The 22,980-nt window shown below is 43.1% G+C and overlaps 1 protein-coding gene across 2 annotated transcripts in view; it reads right to left on the bottom strand.

Annotated features, from left to right (window-relative positions):
• ZNF148 (zinc finger protein 148) overlaps window positions 1-11,866 on the bottom strand; it is a 36,543-nt gene extending 24,677 nt beyond the window's left edge. For both annotated transcript variants that reach the window (XM_054176547.1, XM_054176541.1), the window contains exon 1: window positions 11,747-11,866. The gene's annotated coding sequence lies outside the window, so the exon portion shown is untranslated. The remainder of the gene's footprint in view (window positions 1-11,746) is intronic.
• Between the last annotated feature and the right edge of the window lie 11,114 nt (window positions 11,867-22,980).

Raw genomic sequence — 22,980 nt, forward strand, 5'->3', positions numbered from 1 at the left:
AGATAAATACTTGTAATAATAAGCATGGTTCAATATAGGCCACAAGGGTGAACTAATTGGTTTACAGTGTTTGCCTCTACAGCCAGCATAGCTCCTGAGGGAAGACGGTGGCACACCTAAGATGAAAAGGCAACCCCACATCAGTTACTTAGATAAATGCTGTAAGAAGGTGAGCAAGAGGCATCTGGCATCCCCTGGGACTTAATCACTGCTCAGAAAGTGCAACCAACCAGTAGGTTTCCAACTGACAAGAGTTGCCACACTTGGAATCACTAGAGGAATGGGACCACAGATGTAGAATTGTCATCAAGACAAGGGGCACAAGACAGTTAAGACTGGAGATAATGGCTAGTTACTACCATAATGTGGCAATGTGCTAAGGCTTCTTTCCTCAGCTCTGCCACTGCTGTTGGGCAGATTTCTTGGAAAATCATTCCCTGCCCCATATTTCCAGTTCCTCATCTCCAAAACAGAGGCAATGGTCCACCTAGAACTGAGGCAGGAACTGTTTGTGAGGGCCTCACAAGCCTACTGATAACTGTTAGAGAAATTTCACAAAGACATATATTCATTCTGCCTTCAGAGCAGGATCAGGCAGAGCACAGCAAGTGAATACATGTTATGCAATGAGAAGAAAGCAAATTGCAGAGTAGCTGCCTATTCAAAGAGCAGCATGTATCCTGTACATTCAAAAAGGTGGGGGCTTCCGAGAGGGAAATAATTGTGCTCAGGTAGCACAAAAGACTACAGTATAATATCAAGGTACAATATATTAGCAAGGTAGTGAGGATGGTAAAATTTAAGTGGCAAAAATAAAGTTCAATGCTGCAGTTTCAATGTTTGCATGCTTGACTTATACCTAAAACTTCTTTTGAGAGCATGCTTTCCTTGCCTGTAATATCTTTACTTCAGTTTCATTATTTTCTAGAAGGCCATCTACACAGATTAAAGGAAAATAGTAATTACAGAAAAGTTCAAGTCAATTGCTTAAATACATTCATGTAGACTAAATAACATTGGACAATAAGCTAATGAAAGTATAATCAAGAAAGCTCTGACCAGAAAACCTTGAAGTTAGCTGCAAAAGCAGTCTCAGAGACTCCAGAAGACATCCCTCATTTACATACATGACAGCATAAGGAAAACCTGAAGGAAAATACCAACAGTAAGCTGAACCATAGGTGAGAAGGACATGAATAATGACACAAACCAGATCTTTACAGAGCACAGGCAACATTTCTAGGTCATACTTCAGTATTTGAAAGCCTTATTACAACACAAGCTCTCAGGTTGTGAGGGCAATGCAAGTGTTTTAGAATCACTCTCCTAAATTGCAGTTTCAATTTTAGGACATCAACATGTACAAAGTACACATTTTTTCAGCTTATTCAGAGTAAGATTACATCCTGTGCAACATCTAGAAAAAAATTCTGCACATCCTTGTTGGCTCTTTGTAGATCAACTTTGCACATGGTGACACTGGAAAGGAAAACTGTTCTCATTTCAACTTGCTGAAAAGTCAGTGTCATAACCCCAGAGTAACTTCATTTTTAATGGATATTTGTTTCATTTCAGCTGTGTCAAACATACCCCCTCATCTACACATGGAACAGTAACCTCAAAAACTCCAATTAGTCCAAAACATTCATAACTCTTTAGTAGAAGAGTCACTGCAAAAAGATCAAGCAAATCTCATGCTTTCTATGTGGTTTTTCAAACACTCAAGTGATATCTTTGGTGGCCATCTTTCAAAGCCACCAATGCTCTGAAAAAGCCCTCCCTAAAGCTCAAAGACGTAGATCTCTGTTGACTGCTCCACTCCTGAAATGTCATAGGTCTACACTACCTACAGAAAAAATAATAAAGGCCTTTCAGAGACCTATTAAACAAGACTACTACCACTTAGCAACTAAAAATTGTAAAAAAAAATTTTAAAAGAAGCCCTTATAATAATCCTCTGATGAAAGTAAAAGAATCACACGTGACAGTTCCTAATCATAATACACAAGACATTGCCTTAAGGTGTTTGGACCCCTCAGAGATTGTTTTGCACAAACAGTGCAGGAGGGGTTGGTCTCTTCTCCCAGGCAACCAGCACCAGAACAAGGGGACACAGTCTCAAGCTGTGCCAGGGGAAGTTTAGGCTCAAGGTGAGGAGAAAGTTCTTCATAGAGAGTTGTTAGCCATTGGAATGGGCTGCCCAGGGAGGTGTTTGAGTCACCATCCCTGGAGGTGTTCAAGAAGGGATTGGACGTGGCACTTGATGCCATGGTTTAGTCATGAGGTCTGTGGTGACAGGTTGTACTTGATGATCTTTGAGGTCTCTTCCAACCTTACTGATTCTGTGACAATGATTTAGGTACCGTTAGAAAGAGCATCTCAGACGTTCTGATGGCAGCCCTTTCTCTTAATACATGATGAAAAACAAGAGGCAGAGGATCTTGTGATGCTCCATTAGGGAGACCACTGACCAACAGTGAATAGAACACAAAAAGTACCAATCACTGTTCTTCAAAGTATTCAAGCAGTTATAAACTGGGCACCAAGGAGCAATTTTCATCAGTGGAATCAGGGATTGTTGTGGCCTAACCGCTACTCTGCTACAACGGCACAAGAACAATATAAAGTATCTTCATCAAGAATAAAGCAGAAGTCAGCACATAGACACATGTTAGTATTTAAAGATAGTATGAAGTCAGTCAGAGGGGGAAGGAGTAGAAATAAACTCGAAATTCATGGAAGTGAGCAACTAGGTCATTTTCTCCAAACCCCCTTGGAGCACAAGCGTGTTACAGACTATGCAGATTTGCCAAGACAACAAAGAAGTTTAAGAGCACACTTCTGTACAGTTAGAAATTTTTTTTCCCCACATTGTTGCAACAAATCCACCACCTCCCTACTGATAACCAACATTTGTGGTCAGATTAAATCAGCTAAGAACTATTCCTATCCTGCGTACATAAAATTCCAGAATTGTAAATCAGCCTCTTTTAATCTGGTTGATCCTCACTCCAAAGGGGGAGAAAAAAAAGCCAAATCAAATAATTACTAAATCCTGCAGCATATCCCCTTCAAAAGACTATCCACAACCCCAACAAGAACTTCCAAGTGACTCTTCACCTTCAGACTCTGAGAACAGTATGAACAAGGAATCCCACTGACTTCTATCACATACCCTAAGGTGATTACTCCTCATTACAGTTTTACATTTCTCAAACAATTTTAAAGCACTTAAGCCCATTTTCAGATCAAGGCAAGCCAAAACATGAGATGTCTAGAAGCCATTTTATAAGAGCAGCAATAATGTAGATATTCTGACCTGTTAACTAACAGTGAAAATAATCCAAAACGCAAGCCTCAGACTTCTCAGGATTGTGTCCTCTTGAATAAAAATATTGTGTAAATTTGATTCTACCTCAGTGACTTTGGAACCCTGCAGCTAATTCCTGCTAATTAAGTGCTAGAATACACTAAAACTGAAATTCAGATTGATCAAAAGATATGATTCATGTTTTTAATAACTTCTATAATTATTAGGAAAAATAATCTTGAAGGTTCTCAATGCCATTAACTGACAGGCCAGCAATTACAAGCTACCATCCCAAATAGCTCTGAAACTTCTGAGAACCCATAGTCAAAGAACTTCATGATAAAGCCAAGTCTTAGTCAAATACATTGATTACAATCCATGTTACAAAACAAGCAGGAAACCAATCTCTAAAGTAAGAAAATATTCTTACAGGATTCTGGTAAAAGAAAAGCTCAGCATGCCCTGTGTTTATGGACTGCCTTCCAGACATTATGTTCTCATCCAACCATGTGAAGAACCTCAAGCCCTCAACCCACTGATGAAGCTGTACTCACTTGTGTTCCCTCAATGCACAGATATGTCCCACAGGTAATGGGAGCAATCATTTCAGGCATCCAAGATGCAAATAGTAGAGGCAAGACCACTTTAACAAATTTACATCCAACCAAAGATGGGTAATTAAGAACTGCCCAATGTTACAGCAAATTTTAGGAATGTTAACACAGAAGTACAACAGATTCCATGGATATGCAGCCATAAGCTCACCACTGCCACAACTGTAGAAAGCCCCATGCCTGTTCTGTGACCTACAAGGAATGTAAGCTGTGGACAACACTAAGACTCACTAGACAGTGAACTGCAAGGTCATGTAAAGAACTGAGAAATTTGGCTTTCTGTCACTCAGCCTTTTTACATTGCTGTTCATTTAAAAGTGACAGCAAACTCACTTCGAGTTGCCTTACATTTGATCCAATAGACTATATGTAACACCGAGTACAGGTTCCTAGCATGCACCAGAAAGGCTGAGCACATCTGGTTTGCATGATCTACTTTTAACTACCAGACTAAGACAAGTCCACTGGTTTTGTCAACCAACTGCCATCTAGTCTACATATCCAAGCAATAGACTGTGACAGCTGGATGATATCCTCTGCATGCACCTTTTCCATAAAGTCTATTTTACTCCCCCTTTTCAATCCCTTAACTTTATGTCAGGTAAAAAAAATACATTTTAAATACATAAACCCTCTTATTTCTAGGAGTAATTTAAAAATAAAACTTTATAATCTCTACTGAAGAGCCTTCCCTTACGTGTCCAGCAAGTAGCTTTCCCTTACTTCCTTATATCTGGTTAACAGTATGGGCTATCTCAGTCTCCTGAAGACAAACACGTAACTTTCACATCTTTTTGCTGATTCAGACAAAAACTCATCATGGAGTGTAACTGTCAGATCAACCAGTGACAGAGGAAGCTCCTGAGAACAGCAGCCTAATAAAGCTTTCCACCTTGAGGGATAACAGCAGTCTTTCTCCCATATGAATGATTCATTTTCATTTGATACTGTTAAAGCAAAATTCACACAGGGCACCTCTGCAGATTTTACCCCAAAACCCAGTTACAAGGTCAAAACATAACTTGAAAACCAATATTCCACAGAGACATCGAGAAAATCTGCAGGTTATTGTAGTCTACAACAAATGTATCACAACTTGGTACCCTGAGGACTGACCACTTTCACTCTGCAGTTCACCTACTGTGAACTGGAAAACTTTTGTTGATGGTAAAAAGTGCAAGATTTCTCCAGCACAAAAGGAGCTGGTTGAGCTGAGCAATCTTGCATGAAAAAAATCCTTTGCTAAAAGAAACTTTTAAAGACACAAAATGAGAAGATCTGTCAAATTTATTTACATAGTTACTGTTGCATCTAGAAATGCTCAGTGCTACAAATGACCCGGTTTAAAAGCCTGACAATGGCAATCCACTTCACATACACTTCATCCGTCAAGAGACTCACACGTAACAAGTGACCTGTGTTAGGAACCACTGTACATGTGGTCAGAACCAGAGAATCATACTTCAGGAGGGCAGCAACAGAGACAGTAATTTCATAGAATCATAGAATCAGTAAGGCTGGAAAAGACCTCAAAGATCATCAAGTCCAACCTGTCACCACAGACCTCATGACTACTAAACCATGGCACCAAGTGCCACATCCAATTCCCTCTTGAACACCTCCAGGGACGGTGACTCCACCACCTCCCTGGGCAGCACATTCCAATGTGCTAACAACTCTCTCAGTGAAGAACTTTCTCCTCACCTTGAGCCTAAAATTTCCCTGGCACAGCTTGAGACTGTGTCCCCTTGTTCTGGTGCTGGTTGCCTGGGAGAAGAGACCAACCCCCTCCTGGCTACAACCACCTTTCAGGTAGTTGTAGAGAGCAATAAGGTCTCCCCTGAGCCTCCTCTTCTCCAGGCTAAACAATCCCAGCTCCCTCAGCCTCTCCTCATAGGGCTTGTGCTCAAGGCCTCTCACCAGCCTCGTTGCCCTTCTCTGGACATGTTCAAGAGTCTCAATGTCCTTCTTAAACTGAGGGGCCCAGAACTGGACACAGTACTCAAGGTGTGGCCTAACCAGTGCTGAGTACAGGGGCACAATGACTTCCCTGCTCCTGCTGGCCACACCATTCCTGATACAGGCCACAATGCCATTGGCCTTCTTAGCCACCTGGACACACTGCTGGCTCATGTTCAGCCAGCTGTCAATCAGCACCCCCAGGTCCCTTTCTGTTTGGCAGCTCTCCAGCCACTCCAACCCCTGTAGCAGCCTGTAGCACTGCATGGGGCTACAGTGTACTCTTATTTGAGAAATTCTGAAATCACCCACTGCATCTGGAAATACTGACTGTTACAATGCTTACAGACTTAAAAAAAAAATCATCCATGGATCCCGTGAAATGTACTCATTTCTTGGCTTTAATACTCACTTTGCTCCCCCTGCCCTCCCTTTACAAAACTGAAGAATGTTTGCAATGCAATACTACGGATTCACTTGTTGAAAGCGAGACTCAGTCATTTTCACTACCAAATGAAGCCGGCAGAAAGCAGGTGAATTTGTAAATTACTTGCTTGCTTTGCCCCTTCCCTGTAAACTACAGCTCACAGCCGCATCTCAGGCAGCTAACCCACACAATAGGCTGTTTATTGTTTGGCAAAATAAACTCCACTTTATGCTGAACATCTCATACTCAGTGACTAGGGCTTTAGGCCAGACATCATCATAAATACATGATACAAGTGTTATACACATACATACCATACATATGCACACATGCTTTCTAGGAGCATGTCATCATTTTCCTGTTTAAAATCTAATCCCAACAATAGGGGGAAAAAAAAAGACATCTGACACATTTTCAGGGCAATCATGTAGCAGCTAAAATTCAGAGGGTGTAAACAGACATTTGTTTCCCCTTTTTAAACACTGCCAGTGAACATAGGACTATGCCAAAACTGCCCAGCATCAGTATTTCTCACATCTTGCACCGAAGTAACATGACCTGCTCATGATGCTATTGGCACTGCAACCCTTTCCAATGATGTCTTTTATATCTATTTGGAGGTGCCTAAGTAGTAAAATGATAACACAACCTTATGGGAAATTATTAGGAAAACATGAAGATATGTGGCAAAAAATTTATGAATGGGGCATCTTTTTACCTTGCTGATGCAGCTGCCATTGGAAACTATTTTAGAGCAGAAGGCTCACCAGCCTTGTAGCTGAGCTCACTTACGCAGACATCACAACGGCTTTCTGCCTTAGCAATAAAGTTGTACCAAGAAATTACTTTGTTTTACAGACATTTCACAGGCACCTTGATTTTTGGCTTGTTGTTTTTTTTTTTCCCCCAGTGCGAGAGATTTAGACAGTTTATATTTGATAGGCTTTTCATAAATTATACCCTACTGCTGTTTGCAGGTTGGAACTTCTTCCCACACAGATTTCATTTTATCATCAGACTGTTTAATTCTCCGCTTATAAAAATGTCATCCTAGTCATAAGGGAAGAATTAGACAGTACTGTCTTAAAAAGTTTTCTGCACAAACTATGGCAAGATGCAGATACTGTAACAGTAATATGCAAGTAGAGTGTATTAATTGCAGAATCAGGCCAATACACAAACCCCATTATTTGCCATGTCCTGCTGTTTTGCAAAGTGCAATGAAATCACGAAGTAATGTAAATTAGTTATACATTAACTATATTACAGTATTCACACTGTTAGTTCTTGATATCATATCCCTGAATATGTTAACACACTAATAACATCAGAAGACTATGCTCAAAATAATTTCTGAGGAAAAGTAGTATGAGTCTCTGTATTATCTTCCAAAATAAAATGTAGACAGTATAGAAAAAGTTATCAGGAGATTCTAACCCTTCTGCATGTTGTGCTTCACAGTATATCTAAAAGACCCCAGATTTCCCCTTAGGACACACTTAGAACTAAGTTCTGTGAGGATATGTGATAGATTTTTCCATCTATTTTATCAAGCATGCTGAATGATCTACTAAAGATCTCTATATGGAGTCAAGGGAAGGCAATGTACACATCTGTGAGTATTCAAATCTTATGTTATTATCTTTTAATTGGTACAATAATTGGCAAGTTAAATAGGTTAAACCTATGTCCCTTGTGTAGTCTATGGCATTATTGCTGATGTATAAAATATTTTCTTCTAGACAAATGACAAAAAATATATACATTGAAAACATATCTAGATTCCTGATGAGCTAAACGGATGGAGTTGTGTTTTTAACTTCACTGGAAAGCACTGAAGTAAAGTTACTAAAAGTAAATGAAAATAAATCTCATGCAAACCTGATTGCATTTTCTCTTTTAGACAGAAGTTTGTGCTTGGCCTGTAGCTATGCATTATAGTCAATGGCTGTGTTTTGGCCCGACATGGCCTGACAATAGCTATGTCTCAGCTGTCCAAGATCAGTAACTTAAATGTAGAAACTCAACATTAGTTCAAGAGTTTCTACAGTGATCCCAATATGTAGAAATGGGGAAAAAAAAAACCCTAAAAAATATTTTATGAAACTCTCAGGACTCCAAGAAACACTATTTTCCCAGAAGTATTACTGTCAAAAACCCAAACAAATTAAAGTGCAAGTTAATCACAGCACTGATGCTTCACTTAAGCCCTGCAACCTGACAGAAGCAGACACCCATCTCTCCTTACATCCATGGAGACTTTGTGGGTAATTTGTCCTTAAACACTCAGTTATGCAGATCAGACTGCAAGCTGAAGGCTTGAATCTATTTCATCATAAATGATGCTGGCCTGAAAGGCAGCTATGATTAAAATGCCGGGCAAAAGCACAAAAAGTACTAATTTTAAACAAAACATATCTATTTCTCTGTTAGCTCCACTTAAAGAGTCTTCAAAGTGAAAAAATACTTCCAATGGCATTTACTTTTCATTCCCTGTCCTGTTCATTTAATATACAAGACATTGTTAAGTTTGGACAGGAGAGCCGGACACTTGGGTTTCATGTTTAGGGTAACAGCGGTATGTTTATTTATCAAAGATGTTATAGCAACATTGCTGTTTCTTATGTAACTTCTGTTACTTCACACACAAAAAATTTAATTTTGTATCCAAAATAAAATACATCAAACTTAATCCCAACTTATGCTAAAGATTTAGAGTGCTTTTGATAGATTAAGGTCCACTTCATCAAGCTGCTCCATATAGAGGTCTCCATTTGTAATATTCACAACGGGACAACAGCCCACACAGTGGTCCTCATCAGAGGAAGACTCTGCAAAGAGCCATAAAAAAAAACAACCAACATTACAACTAAATCTCTAGCAGGAAAAAAAGACAACAATCCCACCCTGCTCCTCCCCAAAACACAAGAGTACAACAAACTCATGAGTAACTTTTTAAATGCCTTACCCAAATCCACACATGTACAACCAAGACTCAGAACTTCACTATTTACATTAATGAACCTGTGGTGCCAAGAACCCGCTGAGAAGCGAGCGAAATTCTTTCAGATGTGCTGTCACTGTATTTCACTAGAGTAGTACATTCTTCATGTTCTCATAGCTCAACACTTCCATTAGTGGTACACAGAAGTTCTCAGCTGGAAGCAAGAACTTCAACCTCAACGGTTTTACAAGGCCAGCTGTCTCTAGAACATGCTCACGCTCCACAGAGCTTTAAATCCTCACACAAATAAACTTGCATACACTTAGCTAAGAGGGGAAATCGTCTTCCTTCTTGTACTTTTTTTTTTTAGCTGTTTGGTTCGAGTGACTACTTACCTACTTAGGATTTGATTTCATAATCCTTTGTATTAGGGATTTTCCATATATGGCCTATGTTTGCAATACTACAAATTAAATACACATGGACAAGAAGGACAGTAACAGAAACACAGGTTACATATACATCTGTTCTCCCAGACCTTAGCCTGAGGATTGAAGACAGTAAAAGAACACGTGCACAGGACAGTCTGAATGGAAGACATCAGCCTCATCTTTTTAGGCTTTATTCAGTTACATGAGCTCACTAACTACATGAATATTTGGAAAGATGGTCATACAGGGACCCAGAAACAACTACAAAGAAAATAGCTTTGGATACTAAACACACACACACACACATACATTCAGCTGAGTATTCATCAAGAAAGGACAAGACAATAGTTTTCAGGAAACTGAAAAATTATTTGGTAGAATTTTCCTCAATTATTGCAACAAGAGCAGGATTTGCTTGCCTCTCCAATGAATCTGTCTGATTCCTGTGCAGATCCCATGAAATCCACAAGAAACCAGGCCGCAGGAGCTTCCCAGCACAGCCAAAGCTCCTGCAGATGACAGCTGTCACTGGACACATGCATGAATCCCAAACACTGGCAGTGCAACACTGGAAAACTAACACTGCCTGAAGATACGAAAACTTTTTTACATAGCAAGATAGCCTTTAACCATTAGTGCTCCTAGTCTGATTTTGAGCAAAGCATAAGAGCACCTGCAAAAACTGTTACAAGTTAGCATCATTTTTCCACCTCTCTCCTTCACAAGGCATGTTTCACCAAACTCATACAGAACGACTGTGTTAAGTCCTACCGCTTACAAGGACAAAATATGATATGAGCACTCCAAAATGTTTAAGCATGACAGGCCCAGGTACATACAAGCAAGCCTGTAAAGTATTGCTGAAATCTGTGAATAAGTAGAGCAAATAAACAAAGCAGCAGTGATCCTATTCAAAAGAAGAAAAAACCCCATAATCTTCTGTCACTTGCCTTGTATCAACAGCAAAGACACTGCTCGTCAGAAATAAGACATCTCTCCCATCTAAAATTTCTTGGACCAGAATGTCACATGCATAGAGACAGGTCATGCTGCAGGCAGACTTTCAAAGCTGTGATCACTAGATTCCACATATCTGTACTTTTCATATTACTGTGCAAAAGCCCTCACAGTTGCTCTGAACTGTTTACAAAAAGAAAGTGATCAGAGAAATGATTTACGTTTGCAACATAAATGTCTTCCCTTTTTATGAGCCAGCTTAGTACAGACATTGCAGCGCTCATCCCAGCTGAGGTCTGGCAGGAATTGGGGGAGGAAAGACGATGAAGAGTGAAAGTGTTTAAAGCCCAACAAATTTCTCCTCAACTCCTACTGGTCCCCCCTGCCCTCTCTGCCACTTCCAGCCCGGCACTTGTTAGCAGCTCCCGACGCTGGAGAGAGGTCTCCTGCAAAAAGCTTCCTCCGAGCGGCTGAGCGGAGGCTCGGAGGTTATTAAAAAAATAAAATTGTATTAAATAAATCTTCACAAGTCGGCACACTTCGCCTATTTTACACCAGGAACAATGGAGACGCGGGCAGCGGGAGGATACGTCCGCCTGGGAGGACGGGGCTGAGGGGACACGCTGCCGGCCCGCCTGTCCGTCCGTCCGCATCTCCGCCAGCTCTTTGTCTGTCCGTCTGTCAGACGGCCCGCTGGCAGCGCCAGCCCCATCCCCACCTTCCCGGCGAGGCCTGCTGGCCCCGCCGCGGCCCCGCGGCTCCCGGCCCGCCACATGAGGGGCCGGCTCTGCCGGGAAAGCCCCGCCGCCGGCCGAGGGGAGCGGAAGGGACCTCCCGACGCCCCCCCGCGCAGCGGGGAGCGGGGGAAAAGGGCGCCCGCCGCCTCTCTCTTCATCCGCCGCTCGCCGGCCTCTCCGCCGGCGGGGCCAAGCGCGGCCCATGCGGGCGGGACGCGCCGGGCCGGGAAGCGCCGAGCCACGGCCCCCCCCTTCCCTTCCCTCTCCTCTCCTCTCCTCCTCCCTCCCTCCGCGCACCTCCCGCCGCGGTGGCGGCGGGCGGGCGGGCCCGGGCGGACCCTGCCAGCTCCCGCTCGCCGGCACTTACCGGCCGCAGAGCTGCGAAGAGAAGGCGGGCCGGGCCGGGGCGCGGCGGCGGCTCACAGTGCCCGTGCCGCGGCCCCGGGCATGGCGGGGCGGCGGCGGGGCGCGGGGGAGGGGAAGCGGCGGCGGCGGGGGAGGGGAGGCCGAGGGGAAGTTGGCGGCGGCAGCTTCTTCCTGCTCCGGCGGGGCGAACGGCGCCTTCCCTCAGCCTCCTCCTGGCGGTGACAGCGACAGCCCGGCCAGAGCGCCGCCGCGCCGCGGTGCAGCATGGGAAACACGCCCGGAGGACCGGCGGGCGCCCGGGCGCGGCGGGACGGCGGCGCGGCGAAGCGAGGAGGAGGAGAAGAGGGGAGCCGGGCCGCGCTGAGCTGAGCTGGGCCAGGCCTGCGGCCAGGCCGAGGCTGCGGTCAGGGCGGTGCCGGCGGCCCGGGTTATGTGCGGGTCAGGAGGCTGGCGCGGCCGTGGAAGCCCCGCCGGGCGGGCCTGGCCGAGCGCTGCCCCGTGGCAGACCTGAGGGGAGGTGGGGCGGGAAAGGCCCCTCGGCCGTGCGTGGTGGGCAGGCCTCGGGCGAGGGGATGGCACTGCCGGTGGGGTTCCGAGTAGCCTCTCCGGTGCCATTCCCTTGGCTTCATTTCCAGTAGGGGCTCTCGGAGCAGAGGGGGCCGACACGGCGGTTGTCCGTGTCGGGAAGAAGGATGACTTAACCGCCGACTCTCACGCCCGGTTTCCCTTTCTCGACGCATCCCTCTGCTCTCGGGTGAGGCCAGGGCCTTCCGAGGCAAAGGGGTGCGGGTTTGGTGCAGAAGGCCGCAGGAGGCCCCAGACCACCGGAATGCCTGTGGAGGTCGTGGCCGTGGAGCTCCCGGGACCTCCAAATCCATCAAGAAGTCCGGAGATGAGTTTTCTGCTTTGTAATCTCCATGATCATAATGTCCTCCATGACCCCGCACAGTAAACAATTTGGGGAATCGCTAGAGGCCAAATCTTCTTAAAGCCCACGCGTTCCTTGGAATAGCTTGTCGTTGTGCCTGTGCCTTGGTCTCACTTGCATCTCTCAGCTTCATCTCTTCTAGAGGTTACCAACTTTTCCACGTTTCACTAAATAAAGTCTTTAGCCCAGCGACGCACTTAAGCACGTGCTTAACTAAATTGCTTTATGTCACTTGCTTATAATTAAGCATGTGCTTAAGTGCTCTGCTGGATTGAAGCCAAAATCTGCATAAGCTCTATTGGGTAAAATTTACCAGCTTCGTCGGGCTTAGCTTTGTGAGTCATTCAATCAGCAGCAGCCCAAAGCTTTTTGCTACAAGCTTAGTTATTCCCAGGTTGTCCTACAGGATCACCCTGTCTCTGTGACAAGGCTTATGCCCTTTCTTCAGGTCCTGTTAGAAGTAAGATGCAGCTGCCTGGTGAGTCAGCTTTATATAGGTTTTCTAGTTCCTTTAAGGAGAGGGCGTTAATAAGGTTCTGCATCTCTCTGCGGGTCATAGATTGTGCCACCTGGTTACAGTGTAATAAATTGCATTAAGAAGAACAACATAAAGACCCAGTTTGAAGGTTTGCCCTGACTTTATGCAGTACATAAATTTCGAAATAATTGCATTGAGTACTGAATCTGGATGAACAGAGGAAGGAGTTAATAAAATGTGGCTACATTTCAGGCAGTTGTCTTGTATTTGTGTAAAATGACAGAAGTGGCATTTACCTGCTTGTTGAATAAAATGGGAAACTTTAACTTCTAAAAATAGAGTTTTAGGATCTGTGGGAAGATGCAGCTTTGATTATTGTGTTTTTTCCCCCTTCAAAGACAATTAATTTGGTGACTCTATTCTACCTGTCAAAAAAAAAAATTCTTTTGAATTTCATTAAGTCTGAGTCAGGAATCTAAGCACTAATACCTTCTTTCAAAATACACAGAGGAATTAAAGCTTTCTGCAGGGTGAGCATAAGTCTTTCTCCAAGGACACATCAATTGGAACCTGCTTTTCAAAAAAAAAAAACCAACTTTGTTTGGCAATTAACAGTATAATATGAAGAAGAAAGACTGTCTTGTGTTAATGCAGAGAAGTAAGACTCAGCATGTTTGGGCTCTGTTCATTATTCTCCTACCAGTCTTCTATGACATTAATCAAGACGTGCTCCCCATTTTCAAATGTCAGTTTGAGTTAGGGTGGAGTTTTCTGTTGTGGTTTTAAGAGGAACTGAGCCTGTACAAATTGTCAAGTTCGGGGAGAATCTGACAGCGCTTTGTTCTTCTGGAAGTGTCCCCTGCTGAGAGACAGGGGTAGTCAAGGGACACATCAGCCCCTGGACCTTTGCCTCTTTGCCACCCAGATTTTCAAATGATGGTGGTTCCTCGGCAGGTCATCCAGCTGTGGCACTGATGTTGCTTGCATTAGTGTTTTGAGACACATTTAATACTGTGCTGTTTACTTGTTAATATTACTAGTCTGACCAAAGGGAATACATAAAGCCAGTAGCTTGAAAAGCTTAGAGGAGCACTTGCATTCTGACCTTCTTTTTTAAATTATGCCCTCCTGTGCATAGCAGGCAAACTGCTTTTCCATAGGGAAAAATTTAATAGTCTTTAATACTGCCTTCCCTTTCCCTTCGGGATTCCAGAAGTTGCCCACCCATGAGAAACCCTCTAAAAGGCAAAGTGTTTCAGTTTCCTAAGTAAGGATGATTAATGGAAAGTAAAAGGCACTTCCCCTTCCCCCCACCCCCTTTTTTTGGTCTCTTTTCTGTATAAACAAACAAATTAGGAAGCACAAGCAGGCCACATATTAAAAGGAGTGGCTTTAGGGAATTGGTGGAGAATATATGTGTGGTTTAAAAGGTCTTATCCAGGAAATGACTTCAGAAGTAACTTTGTAGGACAGGCAGAACAGTCTTACTTGTCCTCCTGGAGGACAAACTGAAGGATTTCATTCAGAAAATAATGCTTCAAGCCAGTAACCTCTAGTGAAGCAGCAGCTAGTGTGGAAAGATCTAGTCTGGGAATCTGAGAGAAGTCCACCAGTCAGGTAGGTTTTTGAAATGGCCACTTAGCCTAACTCACAGCTTTACTTTTGTATTTGCCTGAATATATCTAGGCTGAGCTTCTAATTACTAGTTTTAGCTACTGGGTTTAAAGACCATGTATCAGAATTTTTAACTCTATTTTCCAGAGCTTGCTTTATCCTTGTCACTCTCTTTACATCCCTTTCCAGTTGTTCAGTAAGTACTTTCTGGGCTTTTTTGAAAATATTATGGGCCTATTGCTCTATCATTTAGCTCACAGACAGGTAAATCATCAAATCATCAAATGCAGCTTTTCCTCCCTCAGATTCTATCTATCCACATACCCTTTGGAATGATGTACAAAGCCTAGTGATGTGACTTTTCCTGCTTCCTCTGCCTGGGGTGAAGCTCCCTTCACACCATCATGGGAGGTGTTTAGGAGGAGACTTGATAGAGTGCTTGGTTTAGTTGATTAGATGGTGTTGGATGATGGGTTGATCTTGAAGCTCTCTTCCAACCTGGTTTATTCTATTCTATTCCCTTGAGGCTTTTCTGTCCGTCCTCAAGTAAAACAAGGATACAATGTATCCATCTTCCCCCCTTCCCCCTGCCTGTGTTGCAATTCACAGTAAATGGTCTAATCCCTTCAAACACAAACAACTGGCTTTTCTGGAGTGAAAATAAGTAAATAAATCAGTTGTTTCTGTCTGGACTGTCTGTCTGGTTACAAGCAGATGTGAAAAGAAATCTGCGTGTCAACAATCAATATTTTTACTGTTTTATAACCATGCTAGGTCTGGAAAGAAAAAGATTTTGGATTGTCATCAGTCAAGGCTTCAGGTCAGTCGTTTACATACGGAGAACACTGCCTGAAAAGTGCTTATGGTCTCAAAAAGAAAAGGTATTTGCAAACCCGAAAGTTCAAAGTAAATCCAAGAGAATGTGCTAAGAGGTGCTGAGGTGTGGAAATTCACAGTTCATCTTGCCAGTGCTAAGCCAGCCTCTTCGGTGCTTCTAGAATCATCAAGCAATTGAAGTTAATTACTTTGGTGCAGGACGAGATTAACTTGCCTTTCAGAGATAATAGATGTGTTCTCCCCCACCTACTTGAGTTGTTCTTTTAATGTGAAAGTTAGTTTAAGTTTTAGCATCGCTGTCTCACCAGTTGAGCTGCCTACACGCTGGGCACGACCGGCAACTTTGCCTGGAAAACCTGCAACAAAAACGAGTACCGATTCACAACTGCATAAAGGAACAGGAATCATCATTAGGACTAGACCCAGGATGGAGAGCAAGAAGTAAATATAAACTGGTTTATTGTGTGTGGCTTGTCACCACCAAAGGGAAGATAAACACTATTTAGTCCTCATTGCAGATTTATGTCTCATTCTCTGCTCAGCAGCAGAGCCAGGCACGTGTCTTAAGTTCAAAAATGCAAATAGCCCGCTGAGTTAAATGGAGCTATCAGATGCTGAATCAGAAAGAAAACTAAATGACTTCTTAAATGTCTTTTCTCTCCTCATTCCTTGGGCAGCTAAGGTCACTATAGCCCTTGTTAAGACTAGTATGTGCCAGTGATGCACATACAGTGGTGCTTCAGAAATGCCTAGATGAATGCCTGTCATGCCAACATTGGTTGCAGTCAGGGAACACTTCCTATTGGAAGCTAGAAAGTCTCTTTCCATCCATTTCTTTACTTCAGATATTTCACCAGCGCTTTAACTGGCAGAAATATTCAATGCAGAAAATCAAATGAGTCTTATTTTCTGAGCATCCACTCACACTGTAAATTGCTGCTCTCCATTTCAGCATTCCTGATTGAATTTCTTTTAATTATTTTTTTTTTTCCCCCTGTAGCAGGCTTTCAATTCATGATCCCACATAATCCTGACTCAATTGAGTCTGCGTTGCCCTATATTGCTGGCAGATCAGGAATCAATCATAATGCTACCAGTGACATCATCGTACCACACGCTTGTCCTGACATTAACTACTGCAGAGAAAGGTGATGATGTGGTGTGTGCCAAAATACCTCTGCCACTGATGCTTGTGAGGAAAAATCCTGGACAATACTGATCAGAAGGAGAGGGTGCATGCAAGTCACCTGGTTCTTTTTCTCATTCCATAACTCATTTCTGTTCCCAAATCTGGAGGTCAACACTGTTCTACCTGTCTTCATATCAGATTGGTTTCTAATGCCACAAACATGCTTGGCTTGACTCCTTCCGTTTTTACAGTAATACAGCAGCTTGAAGTGCTTCAAAACCTGAGCTGAAGACATCACAAAAATCCCAGAGAAGAAGTAATGGCTGGACAAGAGATACACCTGTCTGGGGGGCAGAGGGGGGAATAGTATATATCAAGTCAGTGTCAGTCAAGATAGTTTTATGTAGACACAAGACATACAGAGTTTTGTAATAGTTGAGTAGGTCCCACATGGCATTCCTGTAAAATTAGCATTATAAATCTCCAGATTAAAAGCAAAGGGGGTGTTTAATCTCCCATGCTGAGATGCCTAATAGGCAGAAAAGGCAACCAAAATGATGATAATGTAGTACTCTGCCTAACGTAAATTGTCAAACGACACAATGGGGCAGAAATTTACAGAACCAATTTCTCCACCTTAAAACACAAGTTGTAAGGAGATCAGAGAACCACCTACTCTTAACTTAGGCTGGCTGTCTACATGAGACATTTAGGTTGAATTAACTGCAAATGGGGAATTAAGAAAGCCTTAAACCCCAGCATGAACATTTTAGGATTAATCTTTTCAGAAACGAATGTAAAGGAAGCTGGGAATATTTTATCTGTAAAAGAGAGAGCATCCACACAGGGATTTGGTGGGCTTAAACTAATGCAATTTAATGTCACACCTTTACTTCATTCATCTTAATCTTTCCCAAGTGTCCCACTGCAGCTGAGTTCTTTAGTTTGAAGTATTGTAGTGGATCTAATTTGAAAGCTAGCATTAGCTAAAGGTTTGTCCAGATGGGGAGGTTACTCAGTGCAGAGCAACCAACTACTTCGTATCCACTTTGTGTCAACACTCCTAGTTGATGTTAGAGTGTCGTAGGCTGCATCACACCGCTTAACAAGCACTGAGAGTTTGTGCAAAGCAACTCCTGCATTTTAAATTCATATTCACACCTCTTCACAAGGCTGACATTTACCCGATTAAAAGTGAGACTCGAAGAGCAAGTAGGATACCAGTCTGTGGTGCAGTGATAATGAATGGGAGATTGATACTTATTAACCAAAAGTTCAAAGTTAAAACAGGAAAATGAAAAGAAACAAAAAAAAAGAGAAAAGAAAAGTTATCCTTTTGAGCCTGAAATGCCCATGCCATGCCAGCAAAAAAGAAGGGTTTAGGGTTTTGCAGTCTTACAGTAAAAAACACGATAGATTTGCCCTCTTTTTGCTAGTCTCCGCTGTAGTGCTCTCAAAAATTGCATCAGAATAGTAAGGAAGTGTTGGAACCAGACAGGCTATTAATCGTTGTCCAAATCACAAAGAGCATATCCATGACTGTCAGAAGCTGAAAAAAAACCAACAACTGGGTTGCCAGCAAAGCTGTGCAGTCACCCATCTTCACCTGCAAATTGGTCAGAGCAGTCTTTTCAAAACATGTGAAACACCACGTTATGGCAAGTAAGGTTTGGTAAATGAAAATAAGATTTCACTAATCTCTCAGAATTATTGCTTGTAGCAGTAAAGTAAGGACTAAGAAAAGACATCAGCTTACTTTGTCTTCCAAAATACATTTGACAAATTTACAATGTCAGGAATAGGCTAGGCTAGGCTAGGCTAGGCTAGGCTAGGCTAGGCTAGGCTAGAATAGAATAGAATAGAATAGAATGGGATAGGATAGGATAGGATAGGATAGGATAGGATAGGATAGGATAGGATAGGATAGGATAGGATAGGATGGGATAGGATGGGATAGGATGGGATAGGATGGGATAGGATGGGATAGGATGGGATAGGATGGGATAGGATGGGATAGGATGGGATAGGATGGGATAGGATGGGATAGGATAGGATAGGATAGAATAGAATGGGATAGAATAGAATAGAATGGGATAGGATAGGATAGGATAGGATAGGATAGAACAGGTTGGAAGAGACCTTCAAGATCATCGCATCCATCCCATCATCCAACACCACCTAATCAAATAAACCATGCAACCAAGCACCCTATCAAGTCTCCTCCTAAACACCTCCAGTGATGGTGACTCCACCACCTCCCTGGCACATTCCCATGGCCAATCCCTCTCTCTGTGAAGAATTTCTTCCTAGCATCCAGTCTGAACCTCCCCTGGTGCGTCTTGAGACTGTGTCCTCTTGTTCTGGTGCTGCTTGCCTGGGAGAAGAGACCAGACCCTGCCTGTCTACAACCTCCCTTCAGGTAGTTGTAGAGAGCAATAAGGTCTCCCCTGAGCCTCCTCTTCTCCAGGCTAAGCAATCCCAGCTCCCTCAGCCTCTCTTCATAGGGTTTGTGCTCCAAACCCCTCACCAGATTTGTCCAGAAGAGAGAAAGCAGAGAGGAGGGTTAGGTATTTGCTTCTCATTTAGTCATCAGGTCAACAGCAAAGGCCTCAGCCTTCCATCCTAAATCCATTTCATATTGTTTGTTACAGTACAGATTGGGAAAAGATGAATGCTAAACTGGGCTATGATACACACAATTAAAAAAACATACCTTAACCAGAGGGACAAAAGGAAATTTTAGAGACCCTCTAAAAAGCTAGATGAAAGGGCAATGTAATGGCCAAGGAAGTCTGTTGTATCTGTGTGAAGTTACCTGTTTAGGAGAAAAGTTAATCTGCCAAGATGCCTTGCAAATGAAAGATGGCTAAGGTACAGCTTCAGGGGGGCACTTCTTGGCAGGGAAAGGCAAGAAGGTGAAGCTGTTGGTAAGTAATTTTCTCAGGTGCTTTTCTCAAAATCAGAAGTGAACTGGATGTAAGGCAAATGCAAGCTAATGAAGATCTTCTTGAAAGCAGTTTCAAAATACAAGGCTGCAGTGAATGGAATTGCTTAGGATTTGTACCAGACTATTCAGTGGTTCAGCCAGAGGATGAAGATGCTACATTTTCAGATAGCACCAAGCTGCAAGAATGGCTGGGGTCCAGGTTCTGCCTCCTCCTGACAGCCTTTGAGTAAGCTGGAGAAGATTAAGCTCAGCTCCTTCAGGTCAGAGGAAAGGAACTGCTCTGAAACTACATCAGAGCCATAGGACAGCAATATTTCAGCAGGTCATTCAGTAGGACAGTATGGTTGTTCAGAAGCTGGATATGAACCCACAGACACATCATGCTGTTTTGTACAAACTGGCTTATACAGTGTATATACACTGTAAGACCCAAAGAAATCATTTCCATTCAGTCTATACAACATGGTTAAGATTTCAGCCAGAAGGATTATGTCTGTTTTGGAGCATGAAGCTCAGGGAAGACATGGCCCAATGGGGATGGACAGGAACAATGGAAAGAGATCTAGGAAGTGTGACCAAAAAGGCCTAAATGAACTACGGTTGTTCCCAAGGAGAATGCTAAATGTGAAACATGATGAGAGTCTTCAAATATGTAAGAGGCCATTGCACAAACAAGTGGAAAAGGCTGGTTTCTCTGCCTGTGGGAGGTATAGAAAATGTAAATTACAGCAAGGAACCTTTAGGTTAGGCATTTTTCTGTCCTTCTAGTAGCAAAGGTCTACTGGGATGGCCTAGAGGGCAGGTGAATCACCATAGGTCTTTAGGAACAGATTCACATAGTTACAAGTGCTGCTTTAAGAAGCAACCTAAATCATTGTCTTTGCACCCCATGTGCCACCCAGCCACCCCATTTTCAGTTTTGCAACAGAAATCTCAATAACTTCATCCTTTCAAAATGTAGATAAAAAAAGCAAGCAGATAAATCAAGATGAAGAACAATGAAAAGATAGAATATCTTGCCATAGATCTGTCATATAACCTCAAGCAGATTGCTGTGGTCCAGCCATCTCTAGCCATCTCAAAGAGACTGGCAACTTCAGAGAACGCAAAGAGGAGGAAGAAATAGGATCAAGGGCATGGCAATTCATGAGAGATGGAAAAGACTGGGATTATTATCTTCAGAGAAGAACAAGGGAGACAGAATGAAAGTACCTGAAGTAATGTCTGGTATAGACCGATCAGGAACTTCTCCCTGTCTCATACTGTAGAATAAAGGGATCTTCTTCTGAATTATCAAACTAAAGGAAGAATATGTAAAGCAAACAAAGAAGAAAAAAATCTAAACACAAATAGTAATAAATAAAAACAAAACACTAAAGGAAGTACACAACAAGAGATTAAAATGGAGAACTTGTCGTTATGGTACAACCTCCAAGGTATCAATACTAAACCCAAAAGGATTCTGCAACAGAAGTACGTGAGACACCTTAATGTCTATGCAAACAAGTCTGTGCCAGCCCTTTGCACCACCCTCTGTGGTCCCACATGGGCCCTTTGCAGCTGTGCTCCATTCCTCTGGCGCTGTTCCTTAGTGAAACAACAGGAATCACTGAAGGAAGGGCACGTAGCTGCCTGCCTGCCACCAGCTCCATGCTTCTGACAGCAAGAACTGAGGCAAGAGCCACCAAACCCATCCTGGCTGGCAGCCCCCTAAGCCACAGGGGGTTTCCCACAGGGCGAAGCTGCATCGCAAACCCAGCTAGCTGCTCGCAGCCACAGAACAGGCATGCGATGGGGGGAAGCAGCCCAGAAGTTTCAGAAATTGCTCTCTTTTAAAGACAGGAAAGGGGCCAAAAAGCAGCACTGTTTGTTTTCAGGAGGACACTCTTCATCCCAGTGAGCTGGGGGCTGGCTGGTGGTACTTGTGCATTGCTGAAATAACAGAGGATGGGTCTGATCCAAGCACTTTTTGTCTGCAATAGATAATTTGTCCTGTTCAAAACCACTCCTTTGCCACAAAACAGTGACTTGAACAGACTTTGTAAGATGACAGCCTTGTTATCATCCAAGAAAAAGTGAGTGTGTGTGTATCAAGGAGGTGTATCTGGCTGTTTCTGTGTGTCTAGTTTATCCAATAACAAACAAACAGTGACAAAGGATCTCCAACTCAGATAACAGCCTTGACAGTATCTGTAAACAGAAGGGCAAAGGTCTTCATTGCAAAGTCTTACCCAAAGCTAACAAACCTACTTGTTGCTGAATAACTCCAGCCATTACATTTTCAATTAGGTATACATTTCAGCTAGTGCCTATGAAGAACTGAACTTAAAGGAGGATCAGGGTAAGGATACATCTTGGAGACACGACAGAAATTTTGCCAGAGATTCGTTTAAAACCCAAAATAAACATCAAGAGAGCAGCTTCTGAGAAGGAATGGGGTGCTGCATGTGGGCATTAAGAATGTGACCTTTGTAATGCAGTATTTTACACGAGGAGAGAGGTTCCTCCTCAGCCTCTCTCCATGGGTCCACTTTGATAGCCACATTGATAAAGAAGGTAGACTGCACGTGATGTGGTCCCTCCCATAGATGACCACATTGGTGGCAGCAGTTGTTTTCTAACATTAGAGCTAGTGATTTAACAACAACAGACTATTTTCAGCTAACAGTACTGCTGCAGTTTAAAAATGCAGTTTTAAACTTCCAAGTATCTTGATGGAAGAGCACAATCCTTCCTGGTCTTCTAGGTCATCACATCTGGCACGGCATAAGGAAGTCCCTTTCACACTGGCATAAGCATCCAGAAGGTTTTGGTGAGGAATAAGGAGAACCGGCTGCATCCTGCAGCTAAGAACCTGAAGGACAGCAGACCCTCATGTTTCATGCCCAGGCAGATTCAGAAAGCCTGAGAAGCTGGTAAGGAGGCTGGCCCATATAATGCCAGCTCAGAAAGCTTCCAGGGTAGCAATTACTGCCTGCATGGAAAATCTGAGAGTTTGGCTGAGCCTTAGGGACCGCATACAATGAAAGTGGTCAGAAGAGCATCAGAACAGTTTGCCTGTGAGCTGGGGATACCCTAGACAATAAAGGCTGTTTGGTAAGTGCTGCTCTCCATCTGCAAAGCAGATGAGAGTTCAATGCTGAGGATAGTTTAAAAGTCAAATAAATTATTTAGAATGGCTTGTAATAAATAAAAGCATCCTTTGTTGTATACTGCCCTTCTTTGCTGGCTAGATGTTTGCACACCAAGCCAGAGAAGCAGATGAAGAAAAAGCAAACCTTGGGTGAAAGGAAAGACTCTTG

The sequence above is a fragment of the Dryobates pubescens genome, chromosome 2 (genome assembly GCF_014839835.1).
Source record: "Dryobates pubescens isolate bDryPub1 chromosome 2, bDryPub1.pri, whole genome shotgun sequence".
In the NCBI taxonomy this organism is placed as follows: Eukaryota; Metazoa; Chordata; class Aves; order Piciformes; family Picidae; genus Dryobates; species Dryobates pubescens.